At 43.9% G+C, this 22479-nt stretch overlaps 1 protein-coding gene across 4 annotated transcripts in view; it reads right to left on the bottom strand.

The window, feature by feature from the left end:
- Positions 1–19283, bottom strand: part of Htr4 (5-hydroxytryptamine receptor 4) — a 204860-nt gene extending 185577 nt beyond the window's left edge. For 2 of the 4 annotated variants that reach the window (XM_028890136.2, XM_028890133.2), the window contains exon 1: positions 18416–18560. The gene's annotated coding sequence lies outside the window, so the exon portion shown is untranslated. Of the gene's footprint in view, positions 1–18214; positions 18298–18415; positions 18561–18702 lie in introns of those variants that run through there. The other 2 variants (XM_028890134.2, XM_028890135.2) reach the window with 2 other exon arrangements.
- Positions 19284–22479: the final 3196 nt, after the last annotated feature.

The raw sequence follows: 22479 nt of genomic DNA, 5'->3' as shown, positions 1-22479 counted from the left end.
TCTCCTATTCTTTGTATGCAGGGTTGCTTGGCTTGGCCTGGGAGGAGGGGACTGGACCTGCCTGGACTGAGTCTACCAGGTTGATCTCAGTCCTTAGGGAGGCTTTGCCCTGGAGGAGGTGGAAATGGGGGGTGTGCTGGGGGGGAAGGGGAGGGGGGCAGGGAGGGGGGGAGAACAAGGGAATCCATGGCTGATATGTAGAACTGAACTGTATTGTAAAATTAAATTAAATTATTTTTTTTTAAAAAAAAAAGAACCTAAAAAAAAAAAAAGCAGACTGCCTCCCTGCAGCTTGTTGAGAACTTTGCTTTAGTTTCCTCTTCCTGGATTCAATGAAAATTATTCTCTCACCTCAAATGTCACTTCCCCAATCTCAGACTTTGTTTCCAGAAAATTTCTGTCTTCTATGCTGCATTGTTTACTTTATGTACATGCATTTCTTCTAGTCAATTGCCTTTTGATTTGTGCCCTGTTTCTGTCATTCAATGTAAACTTCAATAAGCCATTATCTTAACTGCTCTAGTATCCTCAAAGCCTAGAAAACTTCCTAGCACATTGTGGTCTCTCTGTAGACATGTCAGTCAAATTAAGTAATGAATTCATTTTGCAAATGAGGAAATTTGAGTTTTGACAGTCTGCAACTTTCTCACTGGGAGGGATTTTATAGGAACATCCTAGAGTACAGCAATATAAGTAAAAAGTAGCCAAAACCCCTATTCTGGTGATCAGATGGCTGGGTACCCTCACTGTCATCATAGAGCCCTCATCCAGTGACTGATGGAAGCAAATGCAGAGATCCACGGCCAGGCTGAGCTCCAGGAGTCCATTCGATGAAAGATAGGAAGGATTCTATGAGCAAGGGACATCGAGATCATCATGGGAAATGTACAGAGATGGCCTGGTCAAACTAATGGAAACACATGAACTGTGGACCAATAGCTGAGGAGCCCCCATGGTACTAGTCTTGGCCTTCTGGATAGGCGAGACAGTTGTTTAGCTTCAACTGTTTAGGGGGCCCCCAGGCAGTGAGATCAGGACCTGTACTGGTGTATGAGCCAGCTTTTTGAAGCCTAGTGCCTATGGTAGGACACTTTGTGCAGCCTTGATACAGGGATGTGGGTCCTCGACCTGCCTCAACTGAAGGTACCAGGCTCTGCTGACTCCCCATAGGAGACCTTGCCTTGGAGGAGGTGGGAATGGGAGGGAAGGCTGAGGGGCAGGAGGAGGGAAGAGAGAAAAAAAGTAGCCAAAGACAAGATGGAGAGATTGCTTTTTAGTTAGGGGCATAGGCTGCTCTTTCAGAGGACCTGGTTCTGTTCCCAGAACCCACATGGCAGCTTACAATGATCTTTAATACCAGTCTTAGGAGCTTTCCGGCTTCCACAGGCACAGTCACACACACGGTATATAAACATATGTGTAGGCAAGCACTTATACACATAAAATATAGGCAATTTTTTAGTAGGTGAGTCTATTTGATCTTAATTAGCTGCCATTAACTAAATAGCTATGAATGTCACACACTGTTTTTCTTCCTCTCCCATCTCTGAATCTTTATCTCCAACCCATAGATGAGGAGACTAAGGGTCAGAGAGTTTAATTCACTTGCGAAGTTATGTAGCTAACACTTGGCAAAACTGGGAATAGAATGCAAAGCTGTGAACTCTGGAGCTCAAGGTTTATCTTGCATAACCATGTTGATGAGACGACATGGGTATAGCTTTTCTGACATTTCTAGATGTAACCTCACAGCAAACTTCCTGTTCCTCTAGCTCTTAGACTCTTCCTTAATGAGCCTTGGGTGCAGGAGTTTTGGTGTAGATGTGTTCATTTGGACTGGCCACCACAATGCTGCATTTTGATTGGTAGTGGTTTTCTGTAGTGGTCTCCATCAGATGGTAAGAGAAGTTTCTTTTATGAAGGATGAGGCCTACACTTGTCTGTGAGTATAAGGATAAATATTCATAATGTAGGTAGAGATTACGCTGGTTTAGTAAAGTGGCATTTGTAAGTTCTTCTCCAAGAGCCATGACTTCATTAGCCTCAGGGAGCTGGCTAGGTTTCCAGTACCAGGCTTGACTTCTTTCTTGTTGAGCATGTCTCAACTCCAATTAGAGAGCTGTTAGTTGTCACCAAGTTATGATTGCCACCACTGCACCCTTAGAGTCACTGTGCCATGTTGGTCATTGCTGTGGTTCACAGGCATCATAGCTGGGTAGGAATATTGGTTACTCCCTCCCTTTGGAAGCTTGCATGACCCTTCCTAGCGTGAGAACTAGTCCTCAGGATGAGGTTTTCAGTTTGGATCTAGCCCAGATCCCCTGGCTCCTGAATCCAAAGAGCATAGTATCATCAGCAAAAAGGACTTAACTTTTACCTCTGGGGGTCAACCAAAGGCGTATCTATAGCCTACGATGTTTTCTGAGTCTCTTGGACGGCCCTTATTAACAATTCAAAAGGGGGGGCTTCTTGTGCTTGGTGTTGGGTTTTTGTTAGTCTATGGTTCTTGTGGGGAATGTTGTTAACCCAGATGGGAAATTTTCATTTAAATTATATACATATAGATACACACACACACACACACACACACACACACACACACACACACACACACACACACATAGACTTACAAGTATTAGAAGTACTAGTACTTTTGTTAGATAGTTAGTAGTATGATTCTGTATGAGCTTTTCTTCACACCGTTAACTGTTATTTTAACCTCCTCACCCCTTCTTCTATATTTTTCTCGCTCCCCATCTCTAATTAAATCCCTTCCCTTCTTCAGAGACCTTACAACCTGCTATTACCCTAGCTATCACTACCCACCCCAACTCCTGGTCCCATAATGGTGCTTTTTTTACTTTTCCTGGTTTCAAAGTTTACTGCCTTCAGTCAGTTTGAGTTAGGTTTCTGCCACAACTCAAAGGATCCTGAATAATATTCAAGAAAATAAATATTGCACTGAGATGCAGATTAGAAGAGAAATTTGAGTAGTGAGAAAACCAATTTACAGCTAGATAAAATGGAAATCACATTTGAAAAGTGCTATAATGCAAGGTGAACCTCATATGTTCATAGCAGTGGACATTTTTGCATTTTGCTCATTGAAATTTAAAAGGATGGCCATTATACTAACCGGTGAGACAGTATACATTCTGGGAAGGCCACCAAAGCAAATGAAGGACAGAAGATCAGCACATGTTCTGGTTTGACTAATCAATTACACTCCACAGTATGCTGTACTGTTTACAGGGAAAATTTAATCAGAGATATGAGTGCACTAGTATCTCTTATTCAGAGAATTTCACTGTGTGTGTGTGTGTGTGTGTGTGTGTGTGTGTGTGTGTGTGTGTGTGTGATGGATTCTTTTCTTGCTATCCTTAGAATTCTTGCTTAATATATTTAATAACTTTAATTAGCTACCTAACTAATCAACAACACAAACAGCTCAGAGTACATGATATGGTCATACAAATTGCATCACTTCTACAAAGTTGTGTCAATTTGAGATTCAGTAAGTTTCATTCTCATTTTTCCCCCGAACCCCAAGCCAAGATGTGTTAATGACAGATACGTTACATACTATTACTTCATCTAAGAAAAAAGGAACTGTGTTCTTCATATGAATCTCCTTCAGAGAAACACTTTGAGATTCTTTCTACCAGAAAAAGAGTCTGGTAAGTTCTAGGGGAAAAGATGAATAGAAAGCCAAACAGCCCTTTCTATCATGTGAGGGACAATGAGTGTCTCGGTGTAGTAGGTAGCTGTTCCAGCTTTGACCGGGAAGTACTACCTCCAGTGAGGCTTCCGGTAATTGTCACACCTACCTATGACCTGCCCCTGAGGTGGGGCCAAAACAGGAGCTCTTAAGACCCAAGATCTGGATGTGCCGGCTCTTTTTGTTTCTTGTGATCCTGGACCTGGATGGTAGGCCAAGTGGAGTTCTCCAGAGAACCCAGCTGGATGGCATCTCACCTCTCCCGGGTCCTGTAACCAACCCCTTTACTAGCTGTAAGTTACCCCCCAAAATAAACCTCCTTTTTCACTACGTGGAGTTGCCTTGTTAAATCCTCCAATAGCTCAGTATTCACTCAGGGACCACAACAAGTCAGCTCAGAGATTACTCAAACATCACACATGTCCTAAAAGAAAATGACAGGAACGTACAACTCAGACTCTTCAGGGCTTATTTTCTGTGAAGGACATGTCCACACACAGTACTGTTCCTTAAAGAGTAAGAGGGGGAAAAGAAGAATTCATCTTTACAGCCCTTCACACTGTTGATCTGAGGCCTCGGTTTTCTGGCTTATAAGTTTTAAATGACTGAAGGGGTGAAAACCCACAAGGTAAGTGCACCTCAGAATGGTCTGAAATGCCACTATGAAACTGTCGTTAAAGGTTAACAGAAAGTGTGTGGTTGCATCTCTATTATAAGAAATATGCACACAGGACTCACCTGTAATGGTCTCCACCTATTGGAATGGAAGATCAATGTAGTTTGGTATGATGCCAACACCTGCCCACCTGGAGCTAAGTCATAACCTCAGCTTGCTTGGCTGTACCTTGTTTGCTTTCCCTGGGTTTGGTTGCATGGATGGATATCCATGCATAACTGTGCTTAGAGGGACCACATTTCTTTATAGAATATGCTACATGGGTTACATTTCTACATCAAAGGTCATACTCGATATCTTTGTTTTGGACAAGTGTCAGGAATAAGTAAAACATTATGTATCTTAATAGCCAAATCAAGGCTACCAGCCTGGCATGCTAACAGGCAGACTGGACAAAGGGGTTACAGGCTGTGTGTTCTCAGCCCTACCCTGCTGCTACTGACTCACTGTTCCTCTTAATCAAATCAATCAAAAGCTCAGTTTCCCCAAATATGGAATGGAAAGTCACAGAGTATTGGGTGGGGTGAGCACAGAAAAATTTCAGGGAATTACAGATTCTAAATGTTAAAGGAAACACACAAACAATATCAAACACCCATCTCATGTTGTAGGTAGAAGCAAAAATAAGAGTAGGTATTTATAAGAGTTAACTGTTTAAGCCAGGTGTGGTGGCACATGCCTTTAATCCCAGTAATCAGGAGGCAGAGGCAGTTGGATGTGAGTTCTGGGCCAGACTGGTCTACAGAGTGAGTTCCAGGACAGCCAGAGATACACAGGGAAACCCTGTCTCGAAAAAAAACAAAACAAAACAAAAAAAAGTTCACTGTCCACATGTGTGTTGCTTACCTCCTCCTCACCTCAATGGTCTAGCCTGCCACCAACTTTAAGCCACAACATACACAATCCCACCAGCACCACACTAACAACCTCGAAGCAGCCATAAATTTCATGTTGGCTGTGATGTCCACCAGCCCTAGCTCCTTGAAAGTGAAAAATTGGTTTAAAAGAAAAAGACTCATCTGAAGGTGCAATTGTGCAAAGTCTCACTAAAAAGAAAAATTCTTGCCGTGTGGCACGCTTAATCACACTTGGAGCAGAGCAGCGATTCTGTGAGTCGAGCAGCTGGCTACAATATTCAGAAATGAAAACAAAGAAAACCTGTCTCGAAAAAAAAAAAAAAAAAAAAAAAAAAAAAAGAAAAATTCTTCTCCTTAGCTATTTATTTGGGCTTCTTTCCCAGAGAACACTTGGAATTTGTAGGTATTGCTTCCAAAATCTTTCTAACCTTCATCAATTGATGTATTCATTCTAGAAAAAATTTATCTCTGTAAATACCCCATTCCCAAATCCATATTATGTGTTTATTTACGCATTTATGTTTCAGTGTACAGATGCAACTGCACACCATAAATGGAAAAAAAGTACCTGTGCTCCACAAGCTGGATCTACTCAGGTTGGTAGCCAAAATGCTACTTGGGCTAAGTGATCTAGGATAGTTAGTCCTAAGTGACAATCACATTTCCTTACGTATAAATCCACACAGGAACCAATTCAGTCATACTTGGGGTCTCAGTATGCTGGTGTGTGTGTGTGTGTGTGTGTGTGTGTGTGTGTGTGTGTGTGTGTATAAACACGAATTTTTTTTCAAAAATAACTAAGGGAAACATTCTTCCCGGGTAAATAACATATTACTCAGTGAAAGGTTTAGCATCGTTGCTAAACACTGCTGTTTTAAACCATGAAGCTCACAGAAGAGGCACACTTAGTCTATCTTGCAGGGAAAACAATGGAGAATAGGAAATCTCAAGAAGGAGCATGCTCTTCCTATGTAACTTCATGGAACAGAACTAGGATGTTTGTAGAAAACAGGCTTTTTACAAGGTGGGGATCCCAGCCATCAAAGGATATAATAAGTACAGAAGTCCTACCAGAGACAAACCAGGTCCAGTTAAGGATGGATCTTTGCATTTCAGAATGGAAAGGAGATTAAGAGGGTGGTGGTGGCGGCGGGTGGCGGTGGCGGCGGTGGCGGCGGCGGCGGCGGCGGCGGCGCACGCCTCTAATCCCAGCACTCAGGAGGCAGATGGATCTCTGTGATTTTGAGGCCAGCCTGATCTACAGAGCTAGTCCAGGACAGGCTCCAACGCTACAAAGAAACCTTGTCTCGAAACACCCCCCCCAAAAAAAGAGGGACTGAAAACAGATTTTGTGATCACTTGACAATGACTCCTTTTGACCACAGAGTCGATGAAGAGAGACAGGACATGATCACCAAGCATCTGTTAAATGAGCACCATGATTTCCACACTGGAGAAAGAATTACCCCATATTTGGGGCCCCAGAGGGATGGATAGAACTCAAGAACAGTTTGAAACTGGCTATTAGGTAGAGCATTCAAATCAGAGCTTTCCACTTACTGACCTGTGTGCCTTGGCAAGAATGCACCCCAATGGAGGCTCAAAATGAGGCCAGAAAACTGTCAGTCATGTCTGATGGGAGGAGGCAAGTCTGATGATTTTGAATTTCTGATGAAATCCAAGTGTGCAAAGAGAACAGAGCAGAGTAAGAGGCTGTTTGTGGTAGGCTGCAGTTTTCATGCGTGGGAATCATCTGCAGGGCCTGTTAAAGCAAAATGCCCCCTCGGACTCCTGATTGGTGAGGGGGAGTAGAGAATTAGCGAACCCATGTTGATAACCAGTTCACAGGTACTGGTGATGATGCTGCTCTAGAACCTCTTTCTGAACCAAGATGGTGCGCAGGCCAAACGATGATCCGACCACTTGAGAACCAACATGATGATAGGGAACAGGAGGCTCCGGCACTACACACTAGAACATTGTATGGTGGAAATGTGTTCTGTTTTCTGTTTCACGAAGTTTTTATTTTATAATTACGTGTGTGTGTGTGTGTGTGTGTGTGTGTGTGTGTGTTAGAGATAAATAGATGAGAGAGAGAGAGAGAGAGAGAGAGAGAGAGAGAGAGAGAGAGAGAGAGAATGGGTATATTGAATGTGGGATACAGGTGCCCTCAGAGTCCAGAAGAGTGGTAGATGCCCTGCAGCTGGAGTTGTAAGCCACCTGATGTGGATGGGTGCTGACAATCAAACTTGGATCCTCCAGAAGAACAGCAAACTCTTAACCATAAAGCCATCTCTGGAGTCCCTCATTTTCTATTTTAATCACAGTTGTTTATGTTGATGAGAAGGACTCAGATATGTGCTAATTTACCTTTGAAATCTCCCTGCTGTTTCAGGATCTCTCTCTCTCTCTCTCTCTCTCTCTCTCTCTCTCTCTCTCTCTCTTTCTCTGTGTGTGTGTGTGTGTGTGTGAGTAATAAAAAAAAGAGGCCATGAATTTGCAAAGAAATACATATAGGAGGGTTTAGATAAAGGAATGGGATAGATGATGTAATTAAATTATAACCTTAAAAATTTTAGAAGAGCGGGTGATGGGCACGCCTTAATCCAGCACTCGGGAGCAGAGCAGCGATTCTGTGAGTTCGAGCAGCCTGGCTACAAGTGAGTCCAGGAAAAGCGCAAATACACAGAAAACTGTCGAAAAAAAAAAAAAAAAAAAAAAAAAAACTTAGAAGAATCTTCCTGCTATTCACTAATCATCTTTATTGATAAAGAACAGTTACACCCCCTCACGTCCAGTTTGCTCATGTAGATCTCATCTATTTCTCTGTTGTTGGGTGATCCCTGTGTCTTTCTTAGGGTCCTCTTTACTAGGTAGCCTCCCTGGAGTTGTGAGTTGCAGTCTGGTTATCCTTTGCTTTACATTTAGTATCCACTTATGAGTGAGTATATACCATGTTTGTCTTTCTGAGTCTGGGTTACCTCACTCAGGATGATTTTTTTCTAGTTCCATCCATTTACCTGCAAACCTCATGATGTCATTGTTTTTCTCTGCTGAGTAGTACTCCATTGTGTTTATCAGGCCCTGTGGATAAGTGAGACAGTTGATTAGCTTGAACTATTTAGGAGGCCCTCAGGCAGTGGGACCCAGATCTGTCCTTGGTGCATGGGCTGACTTTTTGGAACCTAGGGCCTATGCTGAGACATTTTGCTCAGCCTTGGTGTAGGGAGGAGGGGACTGGACCTACCAGTCTGAGCTGAATCCCCAGAGGAGACCTTGCCTTGGAGGAGGTGGGAATGGGGAGGGTTGGGGGGAGGGAAGGAGGGAAGACAGGGGAATCCATGGCTGATATGTAAAATTAAATTAATTATAAAATAAAATTTAAAAAAAAGAACAAGCAGGTGGTGGTGGTGATGGTGGTGCATGCCTTTAATCCCAGCACTCAGGAGGCAGAGCCAGGTGGATCTCTGTGAGCTGAGGCCAGCCTGGTCTACAGAGCAAAATCCAGGATAGGCACCAAAACTATACAGAGAAACTCTGTCTCAAAAAAAATAACAAACAAACAAAAGTACAAGCCTCAGGTCTATAATCTTTAGCAAAAAGCACACAATTGTTTTAGTTAAGTGCCTTGGAAGCAGATCTGGATATGAAGATTAAGTACACATAGTTAATCGGGCAAGTGAGGGTACATTGGTGAAGGAGTGATGGTATTTCAAAGGGAATGGGAGGGGAGGGGAGGGGAAAGAAGGGGAGGGGAGGGAAAGAGGAAGGAAGAGGAAAGAGAAATGAAAGGCAGCCCATGAGAAATATGTTATTCAGACACTGAAACAAAACCCTACAGGGAAACTCTTGGAAACGAGGACATCATATGCCTCAGAGTTGCTTAAGAGTGGGTGGCAACTGGGGCATCAGTACTCCCACACCTGTAATGTGTTGGTTAGGGCTGGTTACAGAGGATCACAAGGATTCCCAGAACCAACTATGATGTCTATGCACAGCGGGAATCTAGCAGATTGAGGATAGATCGCCACCAACAACGCAGGTGCGTTCCTGGAAGTCAGGACAGTCTACGGGAAAATAGTGAAGGCATCAGCGGGAATGCAGGAGGGATATAGGCATTACCTGTTCCTGCCGCATTGTGTGTGTGCCGTGCACTGTTTTTATGGTGACTTCTATTTATTGCAAATGCTATTGACTTCCACTTATGCTTTTGATTCTTTAAGGATAAATTTATTTAAGGAAAATTAATTAACCTAAAAAAGATGCTGTGGAGATAATGTTCCAGATGGTATGCGTGTTGGCAGGATTCACAAAGGCGGAATTCAGATGACTGGAATCTGGGGCACATGGGCACAGTTGTTTAAAGCAGGGGGCCAGAATATTGTACCCTTCTATGAAGGGTCACTTAGCAGGTATTCTTGGTTTTTCAGAGCATAAAAACACATTCCTAACTATCAAACTCTGCAGATTGTGCAAAAGCAGCCACAGACAAACTAGGAATGAAATTGTGTGGCAGTGTTCCAATAAATCAACATGAAAATTTGAATTTCATAAAATTTTCACCTGATAATATTCCTAGCCATTTGAAAAGTAAAGTGGTTCTTGGCTTGCAGTCCACACAAAGAAAGGGCCAGAGAGCTTGCTAACCCCTGACTCAAAGTACAGCCCTGAAATCTGTTCTAGTCCTCTCAATTGCTGTATGACCTTAGCAAACTACTTAACCCTCCCTACCCTGATGGTGTCATCCACATAATAGGACATGGGTAATATCAACCTCACATGATCAGTGTAAAAATACACACCTATACATGAGATTCCCAGGGAGTTCTGTGATGTCGGCCTGCTTTCCTTGAAAGGTGCATGCCCGTCATTGGAGAATATTTCCTACTGTGAGTCTCCAAATGGAAGCAATGCACCAGATGACTTATGCCTCCCACCCTGGGTTGCGATGACAGAAACCATCCCTCTTGCCCACAAGGAAACTGAGCATGAGAATGCTTAATGTGTCCTTCACCATTGATTTCAGAGACCTGAAACTGGGAGCATAGAAACCAATGTTTTCATTATACCTAAATTAAGGCTTTAAAGCTGGTGGCTCTCAGGTATGAATGAATCTAAAAAATCTCTTTCAAAATTACAGGTTCAGAAAACCCAGGAATCTCTATCAAATACTGTGGTGTTATTGTGTTCCCCCAAAATATTGTGCACCCTAATAAACTTATCTGGGGTCAGAGAACAGAACAGCCACTAGATATAGAGGCCAGGAAATGGTGGCACACATGCCTTTAATCCTAGCATTCCAAGGGCAGAGATCCGTCTGGATCTCTGAGTTCAAGGTCACACTGGAAACAGCCAGGCATGGTGACTCACACCTTTAATGCCAGGAAGGATGGCTGGAAGCAGAAAGGTATATAAGGTGTGAGGACCAGGAACTAGGCTGGTTAAGCTTTTAGGCTTTGAGCAGCACAGTTCAGCTGAGAGCCATTTGGATAAGGACTCAGAAGCTTCCAGTCTGAGGAAATAGGATCAGCTGAGGAATTGGCAAGGTGAGGTGGCTGTGGCTTGTTCTGTCTATCTGATCTACCAGCATTCACCCCAATACCAGGCCCTGGGTTTGTTTTTATTAATAAGACCCTTTAGAGATTTGTGCTACAAAATACCCTGGTGGTTGTTCTGCTGCAGATAAATCGTGTGGTGATTCAGGAAAGGCTACAAGGATAGGAAGTATCCATCCAGGTGGGTATCCCTTCTGAAATCCTCCTCAATAACGTTCCTTCATCTGTTTTTACAGCTCAATGAGCAAGAGTCTTGGATCCCAGGATTTGCTGAACATGCCAGGAGCAAGTGCTGTGCTGTGTATTTGCCTCTTCTGCCCCTGTCCTTCCATCACTTCTGAGTCTCCCAGATAAGAAAATAGTTTATGCAGAATTCTATGTCCCAAATATAATATGTAAATTATCATATCCAATTAAATTTGCCAATGCAATCTCAATGGACAGAGGCTATTTACAATTTCTTACCTGGAAATGCTTGAGCAGAATCCAAACTTTTTTCAGATAAAATGTCACCAATAAAATGTCACCTCTAAAATGCTCCTATCTACACTCTCCTCCCAAAAGCATCTCCCCCACAAAAGAAAAATAAATAGGGAAAATGAAACTGTACCAACAGATTTTTTATAGAGCCTGTTTAACACAGTAAAAACTGTTTCAAGTGGACCTAGGACCAAATCCTTCTATGCATCATCTCCTTTTGTCTTCACAACACATTATGAAGCAGCACTACAATTACCCTCACTTCACCGATTTGTAAACTGAGGCATATTAAACAGGTGCTGTCCAAAGCTACACTGAAAAGTGGCTCTAAAGCCCAGATCTTTCACCGCTAAGGTATTCCACAAAAGGACACCATCTTAACGAACGAACCCCAAGCTCAACTTTCCCAGTGTAGTTTTACTTACTTAGTACATATGGACGTCTTCAAAACCTCCATGCCCCCTCAGCATCTACTAATGCTTGAAGCAGAATGCATTTTAAATCATGGTCCAAGCAAGGATCTCAGTATCCTATCACATTGAGTTCCTTGCTTTGTTCATATAAGCCACCGGTCTCTGGATGCTAGGTGTCCTTAGGATAGTCAGCCCATCTGTCTTGCAGGTCTACTGTTTCAAATCAAAAACCATGAGCAAAGGGTTCTTGGAATTATCTAAAATAGTAATTCCCCAGCCTGCCTTTTTCATAGGGAATTTACAATGTTGAGAAGAAATGAGACTATTAGTTCTATAAAAGCATGTGTGGTAAACTGTGCGGTGGGGAGGGAGCAAGGGACGACTACTTATTTGGAAGGTGAGCTGTTTATTAAGGTTGAAAGTAGTGGAAATTGTGAGTGCTTGTGAACCAATTGGCCTTGCTGCTGACCTTGAGCTCATCTTTTCCTCTCCCTTCTCAGAGGAGATACAGCTACTTGGTAGACAGGGAAGTTCTTTGCAGAGTTAGATGACCCAAGTTGAATTTCAACTCCATAGACTCTTCCACGTGTACCCTTGGATAAACCATGTTACCTGTGTTGATTTCAATTCCCCATTATAAAAATGCAGGGGGGCGGGGTAGGGGGGATGATAGCAACTTTTTAATCATTAAAAAATGGACTGATGGATGACAGAATTATGATAAAGCAACTCTAACAAAATATGAATTACAAAAGCTATCTGGTTTTTACTTACAGATGTTCATTACATAATTCCTTCAACTTTTCACTTCATGAATTCTCAAGATAAAATAGTGGGAAATAAACACAAAGTTAGCACCCTGAGTTATTAGAAAAGTTAAATAGGAGTTATCAGCAAAATCCACAGCAAGCGCAGGATGAGTATTAGCCTTAATTATTTTCTTTATAGGGGAATGGCTGGGACAAGCTGATCGCTCCCACCCACTCCTGGGATCTGTGAGTCAGAGGTGTGACATACATGAACAGAATGAGAGGCCAGGCCAAACGGCACAGAAAACAGAGGACAAAGATGTGCCAGAAAACCAGGAGATGCACACAGATGGGAGGATCAGGACTGTGTGCAGGGAATATTGGGGGGGGGGCTTGTGGGGAAACACAGGTGTGTTTATTATATGCCATATTAATGTTTCTTCCCCATCAGAAACCCCTTAAGGAAGAAAAAATGCACAGCTCTGGAGATAAGCCTGGCTTCCAGTTCTGCCTTTGTTACACTAGTTGTTTGAAAATAGGCAACATTTATTTGATTTTTCAAAAAAATCACCTGTCACTGGAAAAAAATCTACTAACACCACTAGCATGAGTTCCTGACAACTACCCTTACCCTTGACCTTGTGTTCACAGATGAGTGATCCAATAAGAGTCTGTTTCTGGAGAATTCTGATTGGCACAGACTTTAAAGGGTGTCACATTAATGAAGGCAACAAAGAACAGGTCATGAGCTCCTAGAGCTGAGCTCTCTGGGAATGACCTTTCGCCTTTCTGTCCTGGAGCCTGGTTCCTGAAATCCTTAAGAAAAGCCCCAGTGTCCTTCCAATAAATTCCAGCCTTTAGTTAAGTAAACCATTGTTAATTTTTGTGATGCAGAGCCAAAAAGTACGGCTAACCTCTGGACACAAGAATTCTTAAAATATCTAAGCCCTGCTTTCCAAATCTGGAAATCATGGAAACAGTATTTCTCTCAAGAGTTGACAGAAAAATCCAAAAATACCAGGTATATAAGAATCTACTTAAACTTTGATAACACAGGATAGATACTCATTAAACATTATTCTATTTAAGTTTCAAACTATCAAGCTCTTTCTGAGGTCTGGGGAGATGGTTCAGCAGTTAAGAGTGTCTACTGCTCTTGCAGGGGATCAGGTTTGATTTCCAGCACTCTAGTTGCTTACAACCTCCTGTAACTCCAGTTTTAGGAGATCCAGTGCCCTCTTCTGGTCTTGTCAGGCATCAGGCATGCACATGGTATACACCTGTCTTGCACATGCAGGCAAACACTCACACAAGTAAAATAAAAATAAGTAAATTATTTTTGTTTTGTTGTTGTTGTTGAGACAGAATTTCACTAAGTAGCTCTGGCTGTCCTAGAACTCATTATGTAGGCCAGGCTGGCCTCAAACTCACCAAAAAACTCATCTGCCTTTGCCTCTTGAATAAAGGTGTATGCCACTACACCCGGCAAATAAATCATTTTTTAAAAAGATCTTTCTGTGGGAGTTCTTAAAGGTCCATAGTTTGGACTCGAGCATGCCAAAACAAAAACACATGTTGGCACTTAGGAAGAATGGACGAGATGACTGAGTTTAAACTTCCATTTTTAAGGAAACTTTCTGATTGGTATTTAAATTTTCCATCAGTTACACATGTTGCTTTCCATGGAGTTTCTCCATCATTCTAATGTAGCTTTGAAAGGGAAAGATATGCAATGCAACTTACAGCTAAAGCTAGATAGATGAATAGTGTATCTTCTTAGTCTTACAGAGGCTTCCCACAATGTACTTGGGTCAAACAACGTACTAAAGGACTTTGGGTCTGGATTATTCTGTGAATAGGTATTTTATCATCCAAATTCAGGCAGAGGTGGGTGGAGACAGGAACAGGAAAAGATCCGAGGCAGATGCTTAATGAGAGATGTGAGTTCATCTCTCTTATTGTTTATGGATTTTGCTCCATCAATTCCTTCTCATTAATACAATGCTTAGTTATTTTTAAAATGTCATCTTCCCAATCAAAAGCTGTATTTGGGCTTTGTTTTAATTATCTAAGTCTTAACCCCAACTGTTGTTTCCAGAGAAGTAGCAATAGCATATAGACACCCATTAGAAGTGAAAATCCTTGGACCCTGACCCAGAAACATCAGAAACTGGGGAGGCTGCCCATTGATGTAGGCTCTAATGAGCCTGGTGGATTAGTCTGTTGCTCGTCAAAGACTAAAGGCCACACTTTCAACCAAACCACAGATGTGCAGGGTCAGAGCTGATGAATCTATGGGTTCAACAGGCAACCTTAGAAGGAAGTCAGCCTTCCTAGTCAACCTTGGATTCTCAAGCTTATCAATAATTGCTACAGGAATCATCCTCACTCCAACACTATTGTAGCAGGTCCTATCAATTACCCTGTTGAAGAGCCGTTTACACTTTATTTTTACCTCTGCCTCAATAGTAAAAAGTGAACAGCATGCAGAATGGAATGCTCAAAGAGCAGACCAAGAAGACTAGGGAGAGAGTTGATGAAAACACAGGAACTTTAACTTTGATGGCAGAGACTGACAGTGAGGTAGAGTTCATAGAAACAGAAATGCCCTCTTCACTATTTGGTCCCTTCCACCCCCTTCCATTTCCCTTCACACTCTCTCTTCCACGACCCTGCCCAGCTACTGCTCTCTCACCATACACATACCTTTGAGCTAATTCAGGATAACAGAAGGTTGTTTGGGGTTTGGCTATTGTTTTAATGAAGAATCACATAGGGCAACTGAACACACTTTACAACTTAGAGTCTTTAGCCTCCTTCCTAGAGGCAGACTTGATCCTACAACTCGGCTAAGTGACCTTTAAGCTCCTCCTATCTAGCCTGTAACACCAAATGTGTCATTCATGCAAGGCAGTGCAAGTGTGAAGGGACAAACAATGGACTGCAGCAAGACAGCACACCAGCCAACACCAGCTCCAACACCCAACAGCTGCGAGAACTGGACATGCTATTTTACCTTTGTGAGCTTGAGCCATTGTGTTTCTAAAATGAGGGCAGTAGAACACTCTCTCTCTCTCTCTCTCTCTCTCTCTCTCTCTCTCTCTCTCTCTCTCTCTCTCTCTCTCTCTCTCTCTCCAAGGATTCTTAATGAAGATTAAATGCAACCGTCCACATAAAGCATTTAGAACTGTGCCTGGCACGTATCAAGGGTTGGGTTAATGTGAGTTATTAAGACTATTAATGCCTCTGAAATGCTTCTCGGCCTTCAGCACATCTTGAGTACTTGCAGGCAGAGAAACAAGGCAGTGAAAATCCAGAAGGAATGAAGGAGAGCGTATGGGGGTAGCAGACTTGAGACAAGGCAGGAAGGCAGTCAGCAGCATAACAAGTGTCTGGTGGTAAGGTGTTGTTGTAGAAGGCTACCCGGCTTGTGGGTGAACTGCAGCGGTGAGGTGAGTCTCAACTAGCGTATGGGAAGACTGGGTCCCTCCATGAGCATAGTTAGCAATGCCTAGGTTTGCTTTTGTTTGTTGTAACTTTGTGGTGCTATTACAGGATACTAGGGATGTTGCTGAATATCCTACAATGCACAGGACAAGAATCATCTATCACAAATGCCAGTGCTGTGGAGGCTGGAGAAAATTATAATGTAACATGGCATTATATTAATAAGGTAGGCTCTGGCACTTCATAAAGATGAAAACTGAGTGACCTTTAAAACTCCTCTGATTCTAATGGTGTTTGCATTTAATCCTCAATCTCAAACTTAAGTCAACAGTACATCTCACTTTTCTTCTCTATCCACGTTCACCCCCCCAAAAACAAATACTATTTTTCAAACAAAGTTTACAAATTTTTATAGGTTCACATGAGACATTAGGTAAACATATTCTTGCTAGAATAACATCAATCTGAGTGTTTCAATGCTGAGAGAATCCTTCAAAAGGATCTAGTGACAAGACTCTAGTTGAAATTTTTTGTTTCCACTTTTACAAGTAAAGAAACGAAGACAGAGAGAGGCAGAAACCTGAGCTAAGTCACATAATGTGACACTCATCAAGAACTGACAATTTTTTAGTTGGACACACATTATCCCAAGGATCGCATCTTCCCGGCATTCACTCTTTTGCTTTGCATTTTCCCCATGATCAGAGTCTGTATCACTTCCCATCTTTGGAAATCCCCTAAATATTGGTTTCACCTGATAAAGTTGGCCATGGTGAGAATAAAAAGGGGGGAATTGGGTACGTGAAAACAGACAAACTGCCAATGGATTAAACTTTGGCAGCTCCTGGTGAAGGGAGAGGAGAAATGAAAGGTGACATCAGCACACTGTTTAGATGACTTGGGGAACAAATCAAGGATACATGCCGGGATGGGATGTTGTCTATGACAACTCCAGGTGCTGTCTTCGATCTGCGACAATGGGAAGGGAGTGAGAGGAGGAGCGGAATCTGGTGATGGTTGTGAGTTTGTTGGCCCAAGGAATCACGTTAGAAGTAAAACCCAGAAAACTTCGGGGAAACCAGGCATGTTATTGTTCTGAGACCCCTACCTGCTCAGAACAGGGGGACTAAAGGCTCCTTGACATTCTGGACAACTTGACTGTGCTCTAGTTCTCCTAGAGTTTAAAAACCAACTGTGACTCTATCACATAAAAATAATTATAACGAAGATATTTCCCAGAAGAGAAAATGATGCAAACACAACAGAGATTAGAATGGGGAGGCATGAGTGAAACATTTAAAAATTATTTGGGAATGTTGGAACATCTGGTTACTTTATGTAAAAATTTTTTTTCTACACAAAGGTATTTCCTAGATGGGAACTGCTTCTCAGAACTCTATGGGTCTTGTCCTTTCTCTGACTTTCTTGTTTCTGGGACACCAGTCACATCCATCACCGATAGTGTTTTCCTTCACTAGCTGTGCTCACAAGGAACGGTGAGCAACCTCTCCCCCTTTGGTCACTGATGCTGAAATCTCCGAGGACCAGACAAACCTCTATCAGCAACTACAAGCCAGGGTCACCTACAGCCTTATTTACCCAAAGAATCCATCCCGACAATATGAACACCAAGAGGGCAAACTTGCATCTGTGTCCCCTCATTGGAACACACTTTCAATTCATGTCAAATCTGTTCCTTAGGAAACATTTTGTGTTGTTTTCATGGATCAGATGGAAAGTCGCCAAGATTTTCTCTTAATATCGAACACTAAGAAGCCAAGCGCTTGCCATGACTTCCTCACCTTTGCCAATTAGCATTGCCCTGAATCAACAGCCGCTTCTTTCAAACGCAGCCAGCAGTGTGCCGGGGGCAAGGTGCAAGCCTGGACAAGACGCATGTTCCATTGAGATCGGATTCTCCGAAAGGCAAAGGCAGGGTGGCCCCTAGTACTGCCAGTGACTGAGATATCGTCATGCAGCACAGAATATCCACACACTCGTGCTACTACACACTCCTGCTGCTTATACACACAAGAAGCAGGTATCTCATTACACATAGAAGGCATACTCAGTCACACACTCACAATCGTCTACAGTTTACCGAGATACATCAAATTACACACCAATAAAGGTAAGATACACAACATAAGCTTCTCTCTATCCCTATCTATCTATCTATCTATCTATCTATCTATCTATCTATCTCCCCTTCCTTCCTTCCTCCTTATCTCTCTCCCTCTCTCTCTTCCTCCCTTTCCTTCTCTTCACATACAACCTCGTACAGTCAGTGATTACACATGCAGTTTCACAAGTACTTACCTACACAAGTGCAGGAGGGCAGCTGCTCAACCTTCAGTGGTCCCACGCTGCAGACAGGTCCTACCCAGACAGACAGTCCACCCACCCACACCAACACATAGCCCATCCCTGCGACAAAGACTGGTGGGTGTCGGAAGTACAGAACCCTGAAGCCCCCACCCCACCCCGACATCCCGCCCCGCCCCCTCTCGGCATCCCCACCTGCACACGTGGACTCCTGGGGTTCTGATCTCCTGGCGCACTCCCAGCACCACGCCGCTGCGGAAGGCTAGGGAGAGAGGCGCCTTGGCAGATCCGTTGCGGCTACCTTTAGCGCAGAGCCCCAGCTTCTGCCGCTGCTGCGCTGCGCTGTGCTGCGCTCCCCGCTACTGCCTGCGCCCTCGCCGCCGCCCCCCCCCCACGCCTGGATGCGGGCTTCAGCCCCCGCGCTGGGGAGCGGGCAGGCGTCTGGCACCGGCAGCAGGCTGGAGACCCCAGTCTGAACTCACCTGGGCATGCAGAGCATCCTTCTCCCCCTAGCAGAGCCGGCTTCGTGGGCTCCACAGTCCCCAGCCTGAGCGTCCCTGCGGTCCTGCTCGCTGCCGCCCCCACAGGGCACGGGGCGCCACCTGTGCAGAGGGGCGCACAGGGGAGTGGGCGCAGACGCTGCACAGATCCCACACCTTTAAGGGGACCAGCATGTGCGTCCCTGACCAGAATCGTACCCATTCGCTGGGGACAGGGAGCCCTCCCTGCACTGTAGACTCCTGGGTGACCTTGGGCCAATCCGTTCACCTTTTTGGGTGCCCACTTCCTCTATTCAGAGACAATAAACTCGAGAATGTCTCTGTGGTGTCTGTGCCAGGGGCAATCCCTCCTCGGTGCAGCCCTACTTCCTTCTTCTCATGCCTGACTCAGCCTGGCCCAGAGCAAGGTTTGTCTGGGAGCGGCATTCAAGAGAATTCTGGGCACTTTGGAAACAGGATGGCAAGTTCTCCAGAGCTAATGCGTTCATTTGTCTGCGGGCTCCCCAAGGGATCCGCTTTGCCTTGTTAGTCCACTCTTTGCCTCCCTGCCTGAAGTTAGTGGGTTCTCCCAGCTCTGACCACCTGTCACCTTGACCACGTGACGAGCCTGGAGCCAGCCTCAGCGCTCTCACGTGGAAAGCAGGGTGCAAACTGACAGTTGTGTTAAGGGTCTCCAAAAGGCCAGGCCTGGGTTCAAGGATGTGAGTATCTGTGAGGGACTATGACAGAGCAAAATCCATCTTCCTTCAACACATCTGATCAAAGCCCCCCAATTACAGGGAAGAAAAGATGCGAAGGTTAAATGAGACCTCGTTGCTAGGAGAGTTAGGAGAAGGGCGGGGCCTTTGTCACCCCGATGAGGAAAGAACCACAGACCTTGGGGTGAAGAATTCACCCTCAAGTACCACTGAGGCTGCCTGGAAGCCTGCCAAACAGAGACGCTGTGGGCAGTGATTAACTTCTGTGAGCAAAGAAATCTTCCAAGACAGTCTTCAAAATCACTAACCTACAACTGTACCGGAACCAAGGCGGGTGAACCAGGAGTTTGCACTGGATGGTTTGTGTTCGGTGCTGAGGAGATTGAGCCCAAGGCCTCACACATCCCAGGCTAGTCCCCTGCTCTTTTGTCCGATCATTTGTTTGTCTGCTTAGTTTTGAGACAGGATCCAGGCTGGAACTGGAGGTCATCATGTTTTAGCCTCCATAGTGCTGGGATTACAGGCACCCCCCCCCCACTGTCCTTGGCTGAAAAGTTTAAATTGACCACCCCCTTTTCACGAAAAGGCCTCTGAGTTCTGTTGGTCTTCCTCCTGGCCTATATCCCTTCCCCTCAGGAGAGTAAGACCACATGGCTTTGAAAATGCAATGAGTCAAAAACAAACAAACAAACAAACAAACAAAAAAAAAAACAGATTCTGGAAGTTGAAGACAGAACTGATTCTCACCCCAAATACAGAAACCTCGACATTAACACAGTGAGAGCTGTGTCGTATTAGTAATCCAAAGAATTTTGAGGTGACCCACGTCCTAAGCCATCAAGCAATTTGTTGCTGTGATAGATAATGTATACAATGCTTGTCTCTTGCTCGGTGACACCGTCTTACCTTGTGATCAACAGTCATCCATGTAGCCCAGATACCCAGCTGTTTGCTACACCCCAACCCTGTTGTGCTTCAAGCCATCTTCTCCATGCCAATGTCTCATGCCCTTTCCCCCTTTCCTCTAGAACGTCTATGAAAGGATGAAGCTTGGCAAGAATGGACTCAGGTGCAGAGGGGTTACAAGTATGACAAGTGGTTCCCATGTCACGATGCTGTGGGTCTGCAAGTGGGGACAGATGAGAAGACAGAGACAGACAAAGGCTGTGGGCTGTCTCCAGCCGGGAAACAGCTTCCCAGGACCAGTCTATCCCAAAAGAAGCGAGCAGACTTGAGAAAGCAAGCACGAGACCTCACCAAGCCAAGACACTCCATTCGTAATAAGTGCTATTGCCAACACTTGTGTTAATCCAGCGGGGTTGGAGGGCGGAGAAGCCAGCTGCCTGAAATAGAGAGAGCTGGGGCAATAAAGGGTAGCCAAGCAGTTACTACAGGCGAGATAAGGACGCCCTGGCCCTTCTGTTGTGTTCTTTGTCCTCCAGTTGTCCCGATATTGTTTGGATTAGTTATTTATGTTTGAAGGGGCAGTTAACTGATTCCTGTTTTATTACCAACAAAAATCAAATAAATGACTATTTAGTCAAGTCAAAGCATGGAGACAGGCATCAGGAGCATGACCCAGTGAAGAAAACCCTAACCAAACTTAAGGTTAATTTTTTTTTCATTTATATCCAGTAAACTTATTGTTTTTGATATGCAATTATATTAGCTTCTACAAACCCAAAATCAAATTTGTGTAAACAATAATGGTACGTGCAGTGCATAGCCACTGAGCTGTACCATGAACAAGCATATTTGGGATAAACTTTTAGTAATATATTTAATGGCACGAGTGCAGCTTTGGATGACAAGCATGGGCTTCTTCCCATAGAGCAGTTAGTCCCATTCAAAACCTTGCAGGGTTTTTGTCCTACAATAAGGAAATGAGGTCCTGAGGAGGGAAGAAAAGAAAAGTGGGCACGAAGGAAATGGCTTTTGACGCCAGAGGATGTCTGGGATGGTATAATCTGTACAAAGAAAGGAAGTAAAGCTCAAACAGGGCTTTAGGCAGTGGCCAGGACTGTCCAAGGCCAGGTAATGAAACCAGCCTCAGACTTGGCTCCAGCACTGTCTTTAGCATGTAGGGATGAATCATGCTCTTCACATCCTTAGCCCAGACACCAGCAACCTCATCAGTAGGGCATGGCAGCAGGTATCTATTTTCAAGCAGTGTTGCTGGCACTGGAAAGGGTCAGAGCAGAGATGTACACATGAGTATAACAGACATATTTGGATTGTTCATAATCTGGATGCTTTGAGACCTCCTACTAGTACTAATAAAACATTGTAATAGAAGAGTTAGTGGATTACTTGAGCTGTAATCTAACGTTTAAAGTAGGGCAACCTAGTAAGGCAGAGATCGGTAATATCCATTTTCTATAATGTCCTCTGTGTGTGTGTGTGTGTGTGAGTGTGTGTGTGTGTGTGTGTGTGTGTGTGTGTGTGTGTTATCTATGTGTGCAGAGATAGCGGAGAATGTGGCATGTCCTGTTTAACATTCTTCACCCTATTCCATTGAGACAGGTTCTTTCACTGAACCTAGACCTTCATTGGTGGCCAGCAAACCTCAGAAAACCTCTTATCTCCACCCCACAATGACACTGGGGCTGCAAGACCATGCAAAGCCATGCTCTGCTATTTACATCCATGCTAGGTTCTGAACTCAGGCCCTCACACTAGAACAACGAGCACTCTTACTTCATGAGCACTCTTACTTCATGAGCAATCTCCCAGCCTCATCCTTTTCTTAGACATGTGTTCAGCCTTAGGTAATGTGACTCTAAGAAGATAGGATCCCTCTTCTCAAATTACTCATAGTCAACTAGAAGAGACAGGATTGGGCAGAGAATCCCAACATACAGTGTGAAGACTCATAATGGAAATATGGGTGACAAGCCGGGATCATTGTTAGTGGTACCCTCATTTTATTTCTACTTAGCAAACATTCACTAAGCATCTACTGTTTGCTGGTTGCTACACTAACCACTTCATATACCTTCTTAAGTGTCTCCTAACATCTCTGAGAGATACTATTAGAGTTGTACAGAGTTAAAAGAGCAAT

The sequence above is a fragment of the Peromyscus leucopus genome, chromosome 19, assembly GCF_004664715.2.
Source record: "Peromyscus leucopus breed LL Stock chromosome 19, UCI_PerLeu_2.1, whole genome shotgun sequence".
NCBI classification, from domain to species: Eukaryota; Metazoa; Chordata; class Mammalia; order Rodentia; family Cricetidae; genus Peromyscus; species Peromyscus leucopus.
Note: the sequence above shows the minus strand (reverse complement) of the source record. Positions and strands in the feature narration are given on the sequence as shown.